Source organism: Sus scrofa, chromosome 2 (genome assembly GCF_054392235.1).
Source record: "Sus scrofa isolate SSC_HxYL_T2T_F1_AM1 chromosome 2, Sscrofa_HxYL_maternal_Yorkshire_Landrace_v2.0, whole genome shotgun sequence".
NCBI classification, from domain to species: domain Eukaryota; kingdom Metazoa; phylum Chordata; class Mammalia; order Artiodactyla; family Suidae; genus Sus; species Sus scrofa.
The window spans coordinates 38,584,118-38,606,217 of record NC_139384.1 but is presented as its reverse complement, the minus strand read 5'-3'; the positions used below and the strand labels follow the sequence as shown (position 1 = coordinate 38,606,217).

The 22,100-nt window shown below is 36.1% G+C and overlaps 1 protein-coding gene across 5 annotated transcripts in view; it reads left to right on the top strand.

Annotated features, from left to right (window-relative positions):
* LUZP2 (leucine zipper protein 2) overlaps positions 1 to 22,100 on the top strand; it is a 532,880-nt gene that overhangs the window by 4,195 nt on the left and 506,585 nt on the right. The window lies entirely within an intron of this gene.

The window sequence follows — 22,100 nt, the reverse complement described above, 5'->3', positions numbered from 1 at the left end:
TTCCCTATGACTAATGAAAGAGATACCTCAGACATTTATGAATTGGCTGTACAATTGCCCCAGACCAAAGTACATGTAATTGAAAGGGAGAACTTGATCTTCTACCCAAGAAGCAAAAATCACTGAAATCAGTGATGGGTATATGGGTGTAATGAAATTATATTTTCCCATGTGTGTCAGGAGAGCACATGGTGTGTGTGTGTGTGTGTGTGTACATGTGCGTATGCATGCCTGTTTGTGACTGACCTTGGAGGAAAATATTTTTAATAAATAGGGCTAAGTAATTTAAGTAACTTGATTAAATGAATAATGCTTAAAATTAAATTTTATTTTCTAGAAAACAAAAAAATCCATTGGAAGTTGTTTTCATAACATTCAGAAATGTTTTTGATATTTTCATTATCACACATCAAAAGTGTACCTGCAGTAAGTCAATTGTTGCATAAGGCATCAAAGTAATAAAATAATGTTAGTTATAAATGCATTGCCCTATAATATGTAGTCACTTTCAGAAGTAATTATATATATATATATATGTGTGTGTGTGTGTGTGTGTGTGTGTGTATGTATAAGATAAAGTTGGATAAATATTAACAGCAGAGATTTTAAACAAAGTTTGAAGTGTGAATATAAGAAAGAGTGAATGATATCAATTAAAGAATACCAAAAATAACTTCTGCTTTCCAATAGCAATGAGAGAAATGATATTTTGTAATCAACTGTAATATTGTGCAACACTTGTTAGCTGTGTGATGTTAGGTGGTTTTATCCTCTTTATCCAGTTTTTTCATGTAGGAAAAAAAAAAAAAAACTCATTTAAACTGTCTGAGGGAGCTGTGGTAAAGTCTGAATGAGTTCATTTAAAAAAGAGTTTACCATATCCCCTGGAACACAGTAAGTACTTAACAAAGGTTTAGCCTGTTTCAGTATTACTAAATGGTTGTTATTTTCATGAATTTTTTGTATCTTTATTTATCTGGACATAGCAGAATAAGTGAAAACTTGGATACAAATCAATTGGATGACACAAAATTAAAAGTCATCATCCAGAAGAAATAGAAGAGGGGGAGCAGGAGAAATAATGAGGATTATGTGATAACTATGCTGGTCCTTTCAAAAATATTTTGGTGGCCAAGTGCCTGGATGGTGCTATGCACTTTGGAGAACACCATGAAAAATTATAATATCTAATTTTATCATATAGCTTTAGCACAAAAGTATATAATTAGCTATTTAACTTGTTAGCTACACATTAATTAAATTGCATTTATAGTGCATAAATAGTAATGTCAAATCAAAGCCATAAGCATCAATGAATAAAAAGTTACTTTAAAACTACATAGGCAAGATTGATATAAAAGTTTTTACAATTTTATTTTCTACTTGTTAATCAATCCCATCATCCATTAGCAAGCTGTAAAGGGACAAGCACTCAGAGAAATTAAGGGAAGAAAATGTAACATTGAGATTTTTTTCTCCTATTGACCACTGTTTAAGGATTGCTGATACAGAAAATGTTCAACTACTATGTTTTAAGAATCATCACATAAAAGGGCTTTTATACTAAGCCAGTTTTTAAAACAGCTTTAGAGATTATGTAGTCTCAACTAGTTTGCACATAGTTTGTCATAAACTCTTCGTGTTTGTGGAGTGAAATTCTGACTATTAAATGAAAAGTGTGTATTTTTGCCATAGATTACTGTATGTGTATGCATATGTGTCAATATATGTCAACTGAGTAGACCATAGACCATAGGGTATGATTTGCTAAGGAGAAGTAAAAGATATAGATCATGTCAAGGCTGCATCAGAAAAGGGCACGTGTTTACTGGGACATTGAGAAATGTTGCCTCATGATTATAGGATAAAAAAAAATTCATAATAAACCATTCCATTCAGACACAAGCTAAAGTTCAACCAAATAAACACTGTGCTCTGAGAATGCTTTCATAAACACTAGGAGATATCATTATACCATAGGTAGTGATTGCATTGCAATTATGTCTAACTTGTTTGGTGCTGCTTTTGAGTGTTTTAATCTCTTTGAGTGTACTTTAAAGAGTCTGTTATTGGGAAACATGCTGTGAATGCAATGTTGTATTCTCATCCAAAGCCCTTCATTTTAGAGGTGAGAAAACTGAGGTCCAGAGTGACTGAGTCTTGTCTAAGATCACAGAGGAAAATCAAAACAGGAACCCAGAGCTTTCTCCAGTACTCTTTCTCTTCTCTCATGTCATGATCGCTTCCCAGGACATATTTTCTGTAATTAAGCCACATTGGTGTATATATATATATATATGGTGCCTACCTTATATCCAGAACTGTATTAGCTATTGTGAAGTATAAAGTAATTTTAAAAACTTTCTGATCACATAGAACCATTATAGAACAACAGGTTATAGTCAAAAAGGGAGTTATGGTAATAAGGAATTCAATACCGTTTGTTCACCTGTATTCAGTTGTGGGTTTTTTTGATTGTTTGTTTTGTTTTGTTTGTTTTTGTTTTTTTGAAGAATGAGTTGGCCTAAAATAAGATTTCAAGGTAATTTTCAAAACCCAAAGCACTGATGAGTTCTCACCTTTGCACACAATTTATCTTGCAAGAGATACACCCATAATAGTTCTTGTTTATTTTTCAGTTTTATTATAATGTGATATTTTTATGCTTTGGGGATCTTTTCATTGATGTAAATGTAGTTTACATCAATGAAAAGTTTATCTTTCCTATAAATTCAGTTCTTAGTAGACATTTGCTTATATACTCAACACCTATTAAATCTATACTTCAATATATGGTGTTATTTAATGGGTAGCATACCGAACTACCTTATAAAGATTAGATCCTAAATATGTTTATATCTAGCTTTAATGTATGATGAAATTGCATTTCATGTAGTTCAGATGTCTTTAGACAATTTATAGTTATATAGCATTTTTTAGAGTCAGGTGGTCATAGATTTCATTCTGCACATACATACTATAAAATCTCTGCCTTTATATAAGTTTCTTAATCATTCCGAGATTTAAATTTCTCATTCATAATATGGAAGATAATAAGTTCCTTAAGGGCCACTAGAATTGAAGAAAGTACATTTAAGTCCTGTATCAATGCATGCACATTGCTATACCCTGTAGTCCTTCAGGAAACCCTAAGATGTATTAGCTATCATTGTACATAGAAATTACAGTTTAGTGGTTGACTTTGCATTGGACACCTCAAGCAATAAACATTTAATTATTTTATTAAAAATTAGAGTAAATGGTTTCCTTAAATGAGTTTCAAAGTTCTTAACCGACACAGCCAAAATGATGAAATTGTAGTTTATTCTTGATAAGATTCTTTTAGTGGGAAAGGTGAGAAGAGAATTGAGCTCAGTGAATGATTCTTAAGAAAAATGAAACAAAAAGAATGCAATGACTTGCTGCTTTCCAAAGTAGTCCTTTGAGCTGAGCTAAGGTATCAGCAAAGGTTAATGCAGATTCTGGGCCAGGTTTCATCGCATATCCCCTATGGAGGATATGACTTTCTGTTCCTCTTGTTTAGTCATCAAAAGGGTTATGAGGGTTTCTAGTTCCCTACCCTTTAGACTCTGTTCAAAATACAACTCTGAGCATCTAGAAACTCTTGCTCAGTGAGTAGCTTGAGATAAATGGGGTAGGAGTTACAGGACATGTCTGTGCTGTCATATGTGTTAAACCCAGAGAATATGGAATCAAACAGATTTTCGGTCAGCCTTAATTACTACCTGATATTAAAAATGTCAATTAATAGTTCCTAGGCTTATTTTTCTCATCAATAAAAAGGTTGTAACATTGCCTCTCTCATAGATTTGTGAAGATGGTTGAATAAGCTAATGTACATAAAGAATAGTGTCTAGCACAGAGAACTACAACTCAGTATATTGTCAATCTTACATTATGTGAATGAAAGGATTAGAGAGATTTTTTACTGAACCAGAGTTTACTTGAAGTTTAGAAAGAGCAGTCCTTATTAATTAGCATAGGTAAGACAAAAGTGTTGGTGAAGAGATTTTGGAGCCCAACCTTATTATCCTTTTTTATTACAGATAAAAAAAAAATCTGAATGGATAATTTTTCCTCCAAGCTCACGTGAATTATTTGTGGTCAGTGTGAAAGCTAATTCTGTCTTATCCTAACCAGTTCCAGTTAAGGAACACTGATTTAAACACTTGCAACATCCTGAAGAAAAATGGTGTAGAAAAAAATGTCTGGTATGAGTTTTTGCGTCTGAAAGCTCCAAATTATGTTTCTAATTGTGTTGCTTACCTGGCCAACCATTAAATATAATTATTGACGTTATATTAATATGTCATGTTAATGCCTTTAAAGAAGGTATATTTTTCAATTTTACCTAAAAATGACAGGACCAAAGTGCTGTATCTTAAAGTAGAGAACGTAAATACCCTCAAACCTTTGGAGAAGTTGCAAGTTCTGGATTTTATAATTAAGTTGTTTCACAGTGGGGTGAGGTTGGTCATGATCCCTACAGAATGGTGGAGAAGAAGGGACTAGGGTGGCAGAGGGAAAGAAGAAACCTAGCACAGTAGGGCACTCTGAATGCTGTGTACATGGGCAGAGATAGTAGAAGTAGAAAGTAAAGTCCCCAACCACTAAGTCCACTAACCTCCCCTTCCCCCATCCCCCCTCTCTATTTTTGTTATTTTGTTTTTAATTTTCTCTCTTCTAATGGGGGCAATCATTCATTGCTGGGCTTTGCAGTAAACTTAAGTTCTTAGTATTGGTCAGGAAAGAGAGAGGGGACCCTATAAAAGAAACAAAGAAATGCATGAAAAATTGAAGTGGCATGTTGGCAAGAAGCAGACATGGTTGAGTAAGCTTTATATTGTTGAGAGCATGTAGCTTTTTCCTTCATGTGTCACAAAGTGAAATGTGAGCTCATTGTGCACAAAAGAAGTTCACATAAAAGTGGGGGCAAACTGTTTTTGTTTTTGTTTCTCTGACGCTACAATTTAGAAAAACATTAAAAAAGATATTGAATCGCTTTTGTAGGTTGTAGGTATGTCTTTATTTCAATTGGCATTATATACTATGTAAGGTACAAATTCAGCTTGCAATGTTGAGGACTAATTATTGTCCAGGAAATGTGCTAGATGCTAATAACTCTGTCATTCAACCCTCACTCGCTTGCAACACATTGTACTTATACATGTTTTATCATGAGGGAGGAGTTTTGGACACATTAAATAATAATCCCATATTTTCACAGCTAGAAAATAGTCAGATCCTGGCTCATCATTTCTGAGAATCATTTTCTGAATGAAACTATAGCACTGCTTGTAAAATCTAATCTCTGTTTAAATCACACTGAAGAAAAAATAATTTATAATACAAATAAAAATACTGAAACTAAACTATCTTGGCAAATAGCTACATGTTAGAATCAGGTGGGACAGGCTATATTAAAAATGCTCTTAAAGCAGCCAGCCAAAAAAAAATTCATTAGTTTTAAGCCAGATAAATCGAAGCTTGTACTTTAAATACAGAATTGCAAGCTAACTTCAGTATTTCTATGTAGAAAACATGTATGTCCTCAGATCAGTATTTTTCAAAGTACATTTCTCAGTGTACATAAATCAGAATTTCCTGGGGCGTTTATTTAAAATGCTACATCAGGAAGAGTTCCTGTTGTGGCTCAGTGGAAATGAATCTGAATAGCATCCACGAGGATGCAGGTTCAATCCCTGGCCTCGCTTAGTGGGTTAAAGATCCGGCATTGTCATGAGCCGTAGTGTAGGTTGCAGACACAGCTCAGATCTGGCATTGCTTTGGCTGTGGTGTAGGCCAGCAATTGTAGTGGTGATTCAACCCCTAATCTGGGAACCGCCATATGCTGCAGGTGTGGCCATAAAAAGGCAAAACATAAAATAAAATAAAAGGTGACATCCTTGTCCCAAACATTGATGAATTAGATTTTGTGTGGGAGAAACCAGGAAATTTTTATTTTAATATGGAATTCGGATGCTGTGTATGTACATGGAAGCTTGGAAACTGCTACTTCTATGTTTGAAACGGTAGAGCCTAGAACACTTGGATCTTGGAGACTTGCTTAACATGGACATTGCAGCCGAAGTCAGGAGGATGGAAAAATGGTGGTGCTTTAGTAAAAATCACACCTATTTTCCCATATATATAAATAAATGGAATAGGTATCTTGTCACATATGGAGCTGCATTTATCAGTCAAGTTACATGAAAATAAGTCTACGCCTCCTGTGCATTTCAGCAAAGGGCTGAGAAAAATGCTCAAATAAATTAAATGATATAAAGCTATATGACATGGATTTATCAGGGGCATACTCTATTTAAAAAGCACTTGACAGCAAGGTAAAATCTCGTAGATAACACTGAAAAGAATGGAAACTTAATCCACCTCCTCCTTTACATTCTTCACTTCAGGTTATAAAGTGGTAGTGAAAACTAAGATATGTGCATGAAGCTATATCACTGCTTGTTTTCCTACTTTAGGTAGGGCCTTTGAGTTTTTAGACCAGGGAAGAGTAATGTTTAGCATGGTAAAAATGAAAGTTTTGATCTCCCTTCTCCCCCTTCATTAATTAGTAGCAGTTGGTTTTGACTGATGTGGAAAAACAGATTTTTGGAGTTACCATCCTGGTGCAGCAGAAATGAATCCAACTAGGAACCATGAGGTTACGAGTTCAATCCCTGCCCTCGCTCAGTGGGTTAAGGATCCAGCGTTGCCATGAGCTGTGGTGTAGATTGCAGCCTCGGCTCGGATCCTGTGTTGCTGTGGCTCTGGTGTAGGTCAGCAGCTGCAGCTCCAATTAGACCCCCATCCTGGGAACCTGCATATGCCACGGGTGCGGCCCTAAAAAGACAAAAGACAAAAAACAAACAAACAAAAACAGATTTTGTTGTGATTAATCTTCTGTATTAACAATGTGCAGCTGTGTCAACCATATTTGCCTTTGTTCACCTCCGGAGTAATAAAGGACTCAAACAATGATAGGATAATAAACAAAATCCAACACTTCTATATCTTTTCTTAATTAAAAATTTATTGGAGTATAGTTGATTTACAATGTAGTATTAACTTTTAGCTTACAGCAAAGTGAATCAGTTATACGTATACATATATGTATTCTTTTTTTCCCACATAGATTATTATAGACTATTGAGTAGACCTCCCTGTGTTACGCAGTAGGTCTCTGCTAGTTATCTATCCTATATATAGTAGTATGCATGTGCCAACCCCACCCTCCCAATTTATCCCTCCCCCCTCAGTTTCCCCTTTGGTAACCCTGAACTGGATCTCAAAATCTTTGATTATGTTTCTGTCCTACAAAAAAGTTCTTTTGTGTTATTTTTTATTGGATTCCACATATAAGTGATATCATGATATTTGTCTTTCTCTGCCTGACTTACTTCACTTAATATGATAAATCTCTAGGTCCATCTATGTTGCTGCAAATGGCATTATTTCATTCTTTTTCATAGCTGAGTAAAATTCCATTGTATATATGTACCACATATTTTTTATCCATTCCTCTCTTGATGGACATTTAGGTTGTTTCTATGTCTTAGCTATTGTAAATAATGCTGCAATGAACATAGGGTTGTATGTATCTTTTTGAATTATGATTTTCTCCAGATGTATGCCCAGGAGTGGGATAGCTTGGTCATATGATAGTTCTATATTTGTGTTTTCTTTTTTATTTTAATTAGAGTATGGTTGACTTACAGAGCTGTGCCAATTTCTGCTCTACATCATAGTGACCCAGTCATCCCCCCCAACAAATACATACATACATACAAACATTATTTTTCTCATGTTATGAGTCTACCTACAAAAAAGAAACAGATTTACAGACATAGAAAACAGACTGCTTGTGGTTGCCAGTGGGGAGGGGGAGGAATTGGGGATGGACGGAGAGTTTGGGGTTGGTAGATGCAAACTATTACATTTAGAGTGGATAAGCAATGAGGTCGTACTATTTATAGTACAAGGAACGATGCCTAGTCTCTTGCACTAGACTATGATGTAAAATATGAGAAAAGAATATATGTTTAATGTCTTAAAATGGGTTAATCCTCACAATAGACTTCTTATGAGGTGGTTGCTGATGTTATCTCCTTTTTATACTTGTGGGGATTAAGACCTACAGGGGTTAGATTACTCACCCGAGGTTATAAAGTGGTAGGTGGTGGCCTCTCAAGTCCAATGCCAAATCGTGCCTTTAGCCCTTGTTCTTAATCACTGTGCTCCAGCACCTCCTAGTGTGCCACTTAGAACAGTGGTGCGGCCCCAATTCTGCATCAGCCTCGTTTGTCCCTTCTGATTTACACAGTGAGAGGACAGAAAAATGTAACTTCCTCTCAGGTTTCCTCTAAGCTCACAATTAAATATGACTGAAGATCCTTTCTTTAATGTTCTAACTAAAATAATGTTTATTTTTATTGTGAAAGAAAATTAGTCATGTATTTGTGCAGTATTATCTTTATACGTGGAGGCTGTCTTTTAAAGTCTGTCAGGGATCTATGGTGTCCTACCATTTGGCTCCAGATGGCTCCCAAGTTTCAACTGTGGAGTTTAGAAACAAATGGTAGGAATCAGACTGACCTGCATTCTGATTGCAGCTGTGTGATCCAAGGGAGCTATAGTTACTGCTTGGACTTATAATTTGATTTTTTAAATTATGACATTAGTTAAAGGATTTTTTTTTTCTATGTGTAAGAATTGTACCACATTATTTCTTTACTTTACTGTATTTAATGCATTTTTATACCTCATTAAAGTACTTTATAGATTAGGACTTTAAGGATTAGAAAAGTTAATATATCTAAAATTATAAAATTACTAAAGGAGGTAAAATTTGAGCCCACGATTTGATAGTCGTAGCCTCAAGGTCAGGGTCTTCTAGAGTGAAAGTTAACATTAAAATTTGTTGTGTTAGGTATTTGGGGAGAGACTCAGAAAAAAGAAGATGTAGAGAAACACATGGAGGCTATTGTGAAAACCAGACATGGGCCGTTCAAGTATATCTGTGCATGAACAAAAGGGTCTGGTGCATAGTAGCTGTATGCTCTGTTTGTAAGCAAGCCCTCACAAAATCCCCATGTCGTGAGCAGTATCACCTTTGTTTTAGAGATTTGAAAAGCAACAAACTCATTATTTGAACTCAGCCTATATTGAAAGCTGACATCATAATAAAAGATGAAGAATGGCAGCCAGATTTTCCTTAGAAAGTTAAACTAGAACTTCACTTCCATTAGTAGTCAGAAGATGGCACTGTGAAGTATGAAGTATAGTACAGTTATCTGTTCTAGATTTAACCTATTTATAAACTGACACATTCATCTTAAAACTGATGTCTAAAAAAGTTTGGCTTCATTTCATATCAAAATAATTACTATATAGATATATTACTATATTCTTGATCATGTATGTATGCATGTGTAAATATATACTATATAGTATGTGTACAATTTAAACAAATTATCAATTTTTTTTTCTTGTCTTTTGCCCCTCCATGGGCATATGGAGGTTCTAAGGCTAGGGGTCTGATTGGAGCTGTAGTCACAGGCCTACGCCAGAGCTACAGCAATGCCAGATCTGAGGCGCATCTGACACCTACACCACAGCTCACAGCAATGCCAGATCCTTAACCCCACTGATCGAGGCCAGTAATTGAGCCTGCAACCTCATGAACAAGAACTCTTTTTTTTTTTTTTTTTTTTCTGAGAAGTTTTTGTTTTGTTTTGTTTCGTTTGTTTGCTTTGTCTTTTTGCCTTTTCTAGGGCTGCTTCCAAGGCATATGGAGGTTCCCAGGCTAGGGGTCTAATCACAGCTGTAGCTTCCAGCCTACGCCAGAGCCACAGCAGCTGGGGATCCGAGCCACATCTGCGACCTACACCACAGTTCACGGCAATGCCCGATTCTTTACCCACTGAGCAAGGCCAGGGATCGAACCCACAACCTCATGGTTCCTAGTCGGATTTGTCAACTGCTGTACCAGGATGGGAACTCCTTTTTTTTTTTTTTTTTTTTGAAATTATCGATTTAGTTCACATAGTTATTGGACAATTTTTTTGGAGAAATTATCCTTGAAAATAGGCTTTATTTGGAGACACAGAGCTGTCAGTTTGATTTTTAGATGTATGGTTTCCTCCTTAGTGGAATTAGACCTGAAAATTTCATAATGTACCCATTTCCCATATGTGTTCTTATTTAAAATAGTTTTCAAGGGCAGTCTTGCCGGGAAATAGGCATTATGTGAGGGAGACAAGAGTATCTGTCATTTTTTTAGTGTGTAAATTTAAATTTTTGTACATTCCCATATGTTTCCACATCATCCTCTGTAGCAATTAGTAATAACTCCTTTTTATAGATGAGGAGACTGTGATAATGATAGGTAGATGGCCCAGAGACAGGGCTGAGTTTCACTTTCATAAGACTTTAGTAACTTTGGGATCTAGAAAGTTGGAGTGTTAATGAAGCAGAGTTGCCTTGTCTTAGTCTGCTTTATCTCCTGTAACAAAATAGCATAGATTCAGTGACTTAAGCCACAAATATTTACTCTTCACAGTTCTACAGACTAGGAAGTCCAAGATTAAGGTGCTGGCAGATCTGGTGTCCACCGAGAGCTCTCTTCTTGGTCTTCTCATTGCACCCTTACATGAGAAGAATCATTGTCTTGTGTGTCTTCTTTTAAGAGCACTAATATCATCATGAGGACTCTACCCTTATGATCTCTCATTACTCTCAAAGGCCTCACCCCCTCATTCCATTCTAGTAAGGATTAGGAGTTTGACATATGAATTTTGGGTAGAACAGAAACATGCAACCATAATATGCCTATTGGAAGACGAAGCAAGGCTATTAGCCTGGTGGGATTAAAGGAGGTGATGTGTATGCAACATTTGACATGTTTGGTCACACATAATTTTGGTCCCATATTTATTTGTGTGCTTTTCATAAGTTGTCATGAATAGCTGCCTATAGGCCTTACCTCTTTAATCAGCCACAATGCACTTTCTTGGTATATATCAGAAAACTCCAAATAACAGTGCCTTAAATAAGATAGAAGTTCATCTCTCTCTTCCCTAAAATATTCATAGAGGAGGAAATGCAAGACTGGTTGATTCTCATGGCCAGAAGCAGGTCTGCTTTATAACTTTCCTGAACCTGAAGCACCTTTCCCTGCATCAAAGATATATGTAATGTTTTGTGACTGTGTTGATTTGAAGGTGATATATTAATATTATATATACTTAAGCCTAAAAGTTTACTTTTAAAAATTTAAAAGAAGTTTTAAAATGCTTATGGGGTCCCCCAAAGTGTCATGGGCCTGAAGCACCGTGCACACAGAGCCTAATGGACAAGCTGGCCCTGTCAGCAGGACCCAGGCTCCTTCCCGCTCTCTGGACCCTAGCCTTCATGGTCCAAGAGGGCTGCCAGAGCTCAACTCACCCTTTTGATCAATAGCATGGAAGAGAGGCCCACCATCTTCCACGTATAAGTATTTCTTACTTGCTATACATAGGAAGGCTGAAACTTGCAGTCTTCTTCTTGGGATGATATAGTCAGGTAAAAAATCAGGGTTTTGTTACTAAGAGACAAAGGGAAAATGGGTATTGGAAGCTCTGTCTTATTTACTTTGTCTTCCCTTCCGACTGCTTCTCAAATTCTCTGCTAGGTAAATGATTTCCATTACTCCAAAATAAGCTTTTCTTTTCTGAGTACAATGAAGTAGACATTGGATATCTCTCACTAGAAATTAAAATAAATGCAAAACAAAGAAACAAACAAAAAAATAGATGATGGTAAGTTTTCTGTATGGAGTTTACTGTTTTTATTTATAGGTAAGATAAAAGCTTATATCAGTGGGGTTTTGGCTAAGAGATGGGAACCAAAATAGGAAATAGTTTGAGCTTCAAGATAGGGGTATTTGTAATTAATTATTTTATGTGACTCCAAGACATTTACCAACAATGAAATAATAATCAATAGATGGTAGAGCCTTGAACCTAGTACATCTGTTCTGAAGGTGACCACTTTCAAGGTAAGATTAACATGTATTTTAGGGCTTCATACAGTGGTTGACACTTAACAAGTACTTAAATATGTGTTTTACTCTTTGCCTCTGTGGTTTTCTTTGTACCTTTTTTGTAGGTGAAAAGAAGATGATATAGATGATTTTTAAATTTTAAGGTAAATGATGATATTTTTTCAGTAAATTATGTCTGTGCTTTAGGTTAACTAACAAATCACACTGTGATAATATTCAACAGGCATCCACACATTTATATTTGGATCTTAAAGTACCAGGGGTTGCCATTTTCTCAAAGTCTCCCGCTTACAAGGAATTTTTCTTCAAGGGGAAAAAAAAGAAGGTTGAAAAAAAAATGTGTATATAGCTTTGGCCAATGGGAAGAGGGGTGCTGTGGTTATGGAAACAGAGTGACTGAAATAGTGAATCTTGGATACTAGGCTAACCAGGCAAGAGGGTGAAGCCCAGATAGTGCTGGAAGCAAAGGAGAAGTAAAGGGGCTACATATCTCCACAGGGACTGAACAATACAGTAGTGGATACAGGCTGAGAAACCAGAAGGGTGTAGTGGCCAAATATTGGAAGTATAAACTTTAAGAACCGTCTTAGAATCATAACATTTCAGTTCTCAGTGGGTTTTTACTTTCTACTGCAGACTTTAATTTTATGAAATGTATAAATTGAGGCTCTTAGATGTCAAGTGACTTATCAAATGTGATGCAGTTATTTAATAGTGTGACCAAAACAGGGGAACAAATCAAATAAAAATACAGCATCAGTCTTTCAAAAAACATCAACAGAATTTGATCATAATTTACCTAATGTAAAGCTTTTTGAAAAATTGTAAATGAATAATTTTTTCATTTCAAATGTCCAAATTATTTTTAACAGAAATATGAATCTTAAAGAAGTCATAACGACTTTGGGTTCTTACTTGGTCTCTTTCTAACTCTTACTAAGAAAAATTTAGTATTAATTTATAGGTGATAAAATAGCTTTTCTTGTCAATTGATCTTTTACATTCTGATTCTAATATTTTATCCTTTCTGGCATGTTTTTATTCTTAGTCTCTCTTTTTCTTTATTATGATTATTTTAACAAAGTAGGTGGTAATTTATAGCCATCTGAGACATTAATTTTTATTTCAAATGATAGAGACCAGCTAATATTACAAGATTCTCTTGGAGATAAATTAATAATGCATTTGTTGTCCTGCTGGTTAACCAAAGTGAAATCATTTTTGCCTGGTTTCACATTCACAAAAGTTTTGATCATGTCTGAGCTGGAAGCATCTAAACATGTAAGAAAGTCTACAGAGTCATAGGATAATTAGTCATGATTCTGTAGTAATCATTGGTAATGTTTTAGTTTATTTTTATAATCAATGTAGCAAATAAGAGAAAGAAATGGATGAGATTTGTCCCAGGCCAACAACTATGTTTTAAAGCACTTTCAGATATAAATTTATCAATACCCACTTTTAAATGATATTTCTGTTTTGAATGTCTCTTTAAAGAATTGAAATCATAATTTTTAATATGATCAGGATCTGTATAGCACACAAAAAATAGAGTTTTTTCTGTGACTTCTCTCTATCCATCATCCCTTACAGCTACAGTAAGTGGCAGGGCCAAGATCTGGACTCTAGACTCTTGATTCCAAAGCTTTAATTGTACCATGAAAGATCAGTCGATGTACCCCATCTATCCTAAGCAAAGGCTCAATTCTCGTAGAAATGTGTAAATTGTTCTTTCAGGAAATCACCAGCTTTTGTCTACCAGTAACCTTTCAGACACTGAATGTAGAAAGTGTTTATCCCAAAGAAGTGGTGAAAGGGTGATAGGCTGGGAAAATAAGACTTGCCAGACAGAATGCTAAGTGGAGGACAAAGTAAGAATGGAGCTGATTTAGTGTTTGGTATGTACAAGTTTAGCACATTCTGCCTGTATAGTCAGGATTCCCTGGCGGCGTTTTGTGATAAGAAGCACATCTGAGGAAAACAAACAATGCATCAAAACCCCCAGACCTTTGGTAAATACAATGTTTTAAAGATGAGTACTGAGCACAGTGACCATAAACAGATGCCCATGGTGCACCCCTGGTAGTGAAGCAGAGTTTGTTGAAGAGGAGATTGAATTAGTGGGAGAGAAATTCTCTACTTAGCACAGGCGGTGACTTTCTGTTGTTTGGGGGGGAGGGGTTTGTTTTGTTCTGGCTATAAAAAGGGATCTAGGAGACAGACTGGCAGAGAGAGGGAGATAAAGAGTTGGTGATGATGAGTCCCTTATTCCTCATTCACAGTGAAACTGAGTGCATAGTAACATGAGAAGAATGGATGCAGAATAAGTGAGTTTGCCCATATTGCTGAGCCACGTGAAGCAAACCATAGCCTCTGTATCTCGGGAGAGCAGAGCAGGTAGAGGAATAAGGAAGGTATGCTATGGTATTTAGGGGAAATTCAGACTGGGATCATGCCCCTACCTCTCTCTAGCCCCATTTTCAGCTGGATAACTATGAATTTCACTTTATGGGGAGTGGTAAGGCATGGTGAAACCAACTGAATTTATGATCTTATATAAGAAATTATTAGCCTAATTCTGTGGTTAATGATTGTGAGGGTTTTTTTGTTGTTGTTGTTTGTTTGTTTGTTTGTTTTTCCTGGAGAGTTTCAAGGATGAGGAGATTGAGATTATGACAATACAGCAATGCTACATGAAACTAATTCTCCCTACAGGTGTTGGGGAGAGCAATGCTGTTGGCATAAGCCCCTCAGATGAGAACAGTTTGTTGAAGTGGGCAACTCTGGAAAAGCCCATTTCACAAAACCAAGGGAAGGTTGGGACAGGCTCAGGCTCTTTAGGATTTGAATGTAAATACTGAGTTTTCATATGACTTTGGGTCAGGAATTCCAAAGAATTGAGTGACTAGACTATTAGCAACAAGCCAAAAGTTGTAGTGAACAATCACTGTCATTAAGATTTTCTGCTGATTTGAGCCCTACTGTTTATTCATAAAGGAAGCTGAGAGGTCAATCACTTGCTGTTTCCCAGATTTCTGAGGAGAAACTAGAGCCAGGCAGCCTATCATAAATTCTTAGAAGTTAACCCAGAGTCTTGGTTGCCAGGGTTTTTTTGTTTGTTTGTTTCATTTGTTTTTCTTTGTTTTGTTTTTTTTTCTGGAGTAGATTATGGAATCATATGCTCTGCTCAGTAGCCACGGTGTGTGAGTTTAGAGAAAAGAAATGGATAGTTATGCTGGGGAGACCATGTGTTCCCTAACTTATTCTCTTCCTGAAGGAGAGGTGAGTCTCCTGAAACCAGGAATCCTGAGCAATAAATGACACTTTTGGCAACCAACAAGATAATAACTTGTCAATTGTTTGGTTTAATAGTAAATTAGGGTATGTAAATTAAATCAACTAATACTTACTAAGAACCTATACATATTAGGGAATAATGTTAAGTGCTTAGGGGCCCAGATGCATGAGAAATTGACTTTTATGGAAGTAAGGGAGACCAGATATCCAAACAGAAGAGTAAAGTTCCCCCTACCTCTGGGAATAGAGAGGAGAGAGTTTTAGAATTTATCACAGAACTAAATGAATTTTCTATGAATTTCAACACTAAGAAGTATTCAGGAAAAAAATTGTCTAGGAAAATAAATCTTAGGAAGAAAACAACTATGTATAAAGCACTAAGATTAATAAAATCATAACAATAACATTCAAAGTTGTAGCTAAGAAGAATTGTAAAAGTTAGTAGAAAATATATGGGCCATTTGCCGTTCTTCCATATTTAAAAAAAAAAAAAAAAACCTTTCTTCTAGTCATATAAATTTGAATTAAAATTGTCACACAAATAAATTTCATTTGACTTGAAGACCTCAAGCAAATTCTACCTTAAGAATTTATATATAACTAATGTATTATCACTAGTTACAAGTATACTTTATATAATTTTCAAATATGCGAAGGATGTTTTATTGGGTTCGCAAATAAGTGACACAAATCTTGCTTTGAGCACACACTACATGCACACACACATGCACATACAGATACACATTCATACACATACATGCATGCTACATCTTCAGCTTTGTATAAAGTTATATAATAACTGTACAGTCTTGCCTGTGTCAGGGTGGAGAATCAGGTTGACTGGAAATTTTTCAAAATTAAGTTCCTATCTCCATAAGATAAGGAGAGAATTAAAATGCAGCTGGCAAGGGAAATAACAGAGAGAGAATATGTTGCAGGGAATTGAGAGGATATCAGTTTGGTCCGGTGCCCAACATTCCATCTTGTGGAATATTCATATGAAAAAATAACATATTGTAATGGGTTTTAGAGGCTGTAGTGGATTTTCTGCTGGTGTCTGGCCAGATTTTCTTCACTAGAAGTGTCCCCTCTGTTGATTGTTTTTTGTGGTAACAGTTGTTTTTTTGCTACCAGTAGCTAAGAAATAACCCAAAAAGTAACAAAAAATTAATCTTTAATGAGATTTTTGGCCTAATCCTGATTTTATTCATCCAATATTTTTAGCAACACCTCCCCAATAGGGTTCTTCTCTTTATCCCTATGATTTAAGGATTTTCTGTCCCATATCACCACCCCTCACCCACAACTAATTAGGCTTCCTCTTCCATCCTGTATACTATACACCCTCTCCCTCAATCGTCTCCTATTGTCTCCATTGTCCCCGGTACCTTATCCCGAGTTTATACAGTCAACAACCACATGGGTCTGTCTCTGTAGTTCATGCTCCAGAGCTTCCCTTGGGACCAAGTAGAGCTACTCTTCTGGTAGGACCACTTCTTTGCTGAACGTTTTTGTCCTATCATGTTTTCTTCTCACTTGTGGAGATAAAAGAGTTTCCAAAGAAGGCTCCATTTAGGCTTTACTTTTGGGAAAACTGACCTGAAATAGAGGTTGATCTAACTGGATTTGAATCTTAGTCTTCCACATTACAAGTTATGTGACCTTGAATGAACTGTTGAAAATCCTTTATGATAATCTGTTTCATTTGAATTGGAAAAATAACCAATCTGGAAGTCCTGTTGTTAAGATTAACAGATAACAGCTTTAAAACACCTGACACTTATGCATACTTAATATATGCTACTTTTCGTTACCATTCAATTATGGAAATTAATGTAAAACTTAAAGGTATTTTTTTTTTTTTGAAATGCAAGTAAGTTTTCTGTGAATTTGAAATTCTGTGACCACTCAAGTTGGAATAACCTCTGTGATGCAATCCATGCCTGAAGGTTCTCTCTGTAGATTCCTTTCCAGGGTTTGAGAATTTCTTTTTACCATATATATTATTTTTCTTTTGTAATCCTTCTTAACACAAAATATATAATTTTTAAAAATCATGTTTTCCCTGATCTAAGTTGAACCATATAAATGAAATCTTATTTGATAAAGGTAGTTGCCTGTCCAAAAAAGTGTTGGTAAAGATTAAGAATACTGGAGTTCCTGTCGTGGTGCAGTGATTAACGAATCTGCCTAGGTTGTGGGGTCAATCCCTGCCCTTGCTCAGTGGGTTAAGGATCCGGTGTTGCTGTGAGCTGTGGTGTAGGTCACAGACGCGGCTCGGATCCCGCGTTGCTGTGGCTCTGGCGTAGGCTGGCAACTATAGCTCCGATTCGACTTTAGGGAGTTCCCGTTGTGACTCAGTGGTTAACGAATCCGACTAGGAACCATGAGGTTGTGGGTTCGATCCCTGGACTTGCTCAGTGGGTTAAGAATCTGGCATTGCCATGAGATGTGGTGTAGGTTGTAGACATGGCTTATATCCTGTGGTATTGTGGCTCTGGTGAAGGCCAGGCCAGCAGCTACAGCTCCAATTTGACCCCTACCCTGGGAACCTCCATATGCCTCGAGAGCGGCCCTAGCAAAGGCAAAAAAAAAAAGAAAAAACTTTATGTTTCTGCTCAAAGTTTTCATGTTGCATCTGAAAAAATAAAAATTCCTTTATGTATTTACACTTAGGGTATGTGAGAGAATCTCTTTAATTATATCAAAGTCCAGCCTTTTTAATCACAGAGAAAGTAATTCCCTTCCTATAAAAATCAGTTTCTTTTATATTCCTGTTTTTAAAACAACATGTTCTAAGAATTGTTTTTTGAAATGTGGTCTGCTGAACATTTTCTATCCATTAAATTTCTACTGATTTGTAAAATAAAACAGAGGTGTTGAAGGGGAAATGATTCTTTGAAATGAAGGGACCGAAAGGTCTTTAATTTATATACTTTATTAATGAATAAAATAACAAATACTAACAGAGGATAATTAGACAGCACTTATATGTTAAGATATTACCACATTTAATCTATTTTTTCTATATGATGTATCAATGAGTAACCTACAGCTTAGTTAAGAGACTTACTTCAGCTAGTCATTTAGTCAGTGATGGAACCATAATGATTGAGCCCAGGGACGTCTGAAGGCAAAGTCTAGGTTCTTTGTCACTTTAACCATAACTGTTTAAATCTTTTGAGTATTTTGAAGAAAAATCTGATACAGCATTTTTTTCCCTTATAACATTCTATATTTAGAGATTAGCCTAGTACAAAATAGATAGATATCTGAAGGTATATTATCCTTTCCTTAAATCTTCAGAGAGAAATCTGAATTCACTTGATTTAATTTTGGGCTTTAAATGACTCTCTCTGTATCTCTCTGTCTCTGTCTCTATTTCTCTTTCCAGTTCTTTCTCTTTCTCCCTTTCTCTCTCCTGGCTTCCAACTCTGTCAAAGGGAATCCCTCCCCACACTGATTTAATTACTTTAATTTTTGTGAACTTGGTAAATATGTCTTTAGATTTAGGTGTTTAGGATAAATCAGGGTGAATTCTAAGGATAGAAAGTTACTTTTCAGAAACAAGAAATATTTTAATCTCAAAAAAGCATAAAGAAGTACCATAGCCTGGGTGAGAGAAGGGTGCAGCCTCTTCTTCCTCCCTAAAACAAATCCCAGTAAAACTGCTAAAAACTGAAACTGACAGCATTAACGGCCTGAACTTAGCTGGAACACAGATTGGGACTTGAACCCATGTGCCGGTACTCAAACCCAGCCTAAACCCAGACTGGGACATAAACCCATGGTTTTAAATTAGAGTCACTCACCCCGTGTCTGGACTCACTGAGGTTCAGGTTTTTCATGTCTCCACGCAGAAGGAATTCAGTGAGAGATAAAGTGATAGGCAAGAAATAGATTTGTTAGGATAGGACGCTTGTGAGAGATGCAAGAGAGTAGGCATGGAAGCTCTGCCCAGAAGATCTGGTGGGCTAGTTTTATCATCCAAGGGGAATGGGAGTTGGAAAAGCCCCCTCTTCCTTTCTGGGAGTCGCAGCTTCAAATCCACAGAAGGGTGGTCCTCAAACTCTTGCCCTTGGTCTGAATATCACTGCAGGCCTAAATCCCATCCCCCACTCAATGACCTGAGGCAATTCGCAAGGCTCCACTAATGAAGCAAGGCTGCCTAGTTCTGATGGCTTTTTGAGCAGTTTATTTACTTACAATGATCTCCCATTGTCCCCTAAGTTTCCTTCGTTATCTGTGGTCCTTTTTTGGGACTTCTAAAACTACCTATGTCTACTCCATCCCATTTAACTATTAAAAAGGACATGTTTATTGACTGTCCCAAATACAGTTGTTAGAACATAAGTTTTGTTTTTGTTTTTGTTTTTTTTTAAATATCAGAAGGGAATAGTAGGTATTAATACAAACTATCAAGTTGTTCTTTTCTTGGTCTTTCCACTATTTATTTGTTCCTAGTTCAAAGCTAGTCAGCAAATGGAGGAGAACGGCATTATAAACTAGTTTGCTCTCACAGTCATATCTTTTTTTCTGAGTTCTTGCTCTACATTTTGACTTCAGTTGTTCTTCAAGCAGTTGTATTTGAGGACTGTCAACATCACCACTCACAGACCCTAATGCTTTACTCTAAAGGAGCCTTGAGTTTCAGAGAGTCCTGTGTGTCACTGAATAATGCAATCTGCCATCTGGGAGAATCTAGGAAATTGGATGTAGGTTTAGGGGAAAAGACAAAGATGTGAAGTAAAGTGTCTTTCTTACAAGGTTTTATTGTTTTGTTTTGCTTTGTTTTGTTTTTTATCTATTTACAACACTTTGAGCTTAAGTCTACTAAGGACAAAATTGAAGACAGGATGCATAAGATTTCCAGTCAGGACTGGACTGTGAACATATTGGAAGAACAGATATAATACTTCTTACCCCTCTACCACTAACTCTGCAGAATGTTGTTAGCGAAGAGGTTTTGCATCTACCCAGGGAATAGCTTCAGTGAGGCTACACATGTACTAGAATGTATAGTTTTCTTATTTCTTGGTTTTCTTTATTTATTGTTTTTTATATGAGGAGTTGTGCTTCAGATTTTAGTTAAGTATTACTGTCTAGATATAGCTAATTTGTAGTAATAGTATGTGCTTCCTAAAAAAGAATTGGAAAAAAAAATAGCTGCGTTTTTTTCAAGAAGAGATTTTGGTCTTTTAAAATTTGTGAGTGAACACAATTATCAGGAAATTTTTCACTTCATTTCAATGGCTTTAGACATGAAAACATTACCAACACAGCCTGGGATATTATTTTTCTCCTCTGTGCTAACTCAATATAACATCAGCATCAGGAACAAAACAACAATAGCAACACCTTTTGGTGTCAGGCATCTATAAATATTTACTTTTAATATCTGATTTCTTCAGTTTCACTAGTTTTCTTAGGTGATTACTTCATTTCAGAAGCTTCATAGTTATTTGACTCTAAAGTAGCACTGTAATGCATAAAATCTGTAATATCTAAAATCTTAAATTTTGAAGAATTTGAATGGTAGCATTTTGAGGATTTTACTCTCACAGGATGAAATCTGGTGGAAAGACAGCTGTCAAGATGCAAAGAATTACTACTACCAACAGAATTAAATGAATCATACTTTACAAAAAGTTGCTGTCTGTTCCAAAACTCACTAGTGCATGACCAAAAGGAATGTTTGGAAATGGAACTCTTATCAACACGAAAAGAAGGCAGAATTGAAAAATGATTGAAATGAATATATGACGTGTGTGATCACCTTTGGACATCACTTTGAAGTACTCTGTGCCATGGAAGTCAGGTGTAATTTTTATATTTTCCTGTCCAGGGAAATCATATATATAATTTTTAAAGGTTACAAGATTATTGAGATTGCATAGGAGAATCTTTGTGTATAAATTTAAAATTTAGTAAGCTGCTGAAAAATACTTAAAATTTTTACCAATGGAAAAGAGATAGAAAACGTGGTCTTGTCTCTCACATGCATTTTACTGTGTTCAGTTATCCTTTTGTGCTGGAAGAAGGAGAACAATGAAGCAGGGGCCAACATAAAACCTGGGCCAAACTAGATTTAGGAGATGTGAATGTTTCACATCACATTCAATAGTCAATAGTCTTACCATTGAATGTATATTCATATGTAGTGAGAATGCTGAACCTTAACCACTTCGATGTAGGTCCCCAGAACTTTGTTCCTTTGGAAAATGAATTTAGCAAAGAGACTGAGGGTAGTGAGGTAATTTAGTGTTTATTTAAAGAGAAAAGAAAGAGAAAGGTACAGAGAAAAAAACACACACAGGCAGGCTGGTTGGTGGAGAAGGTAGGAAGGGAGAAAAAGACAGAAAGAAAAGAGTAAGAGAGAGAGAAAAAAAAAAACATATGCTTTGGATGTCATTTAAATCACTCTCTTGGGGGCAGTCCTTCTAGGCTTCCTCTGGCCAGTCATCTTGCTTTTTCTGGCTTTGGCCCGACTCAGAGCCCCGCAGAAGGGTCTCTGGGAAGTCGATAGGAACTACTTTGGTTTGGTGCCCCACCTTTCTCTGACCCCGGAAGAAACTTTCTGCATGGGTGTAGTTCTGGAGGTCTCCTTGAACTCAAGAAAGAGAAATAGATGCTATCTTTTATCCAAGCATGATGCAGCTTTTATCTTGAAGTTATTTGTCCACAGAGGACAGATTACAGTTGCTCAGCCTGGGACCCATCTGTCTCCTGCTTCATA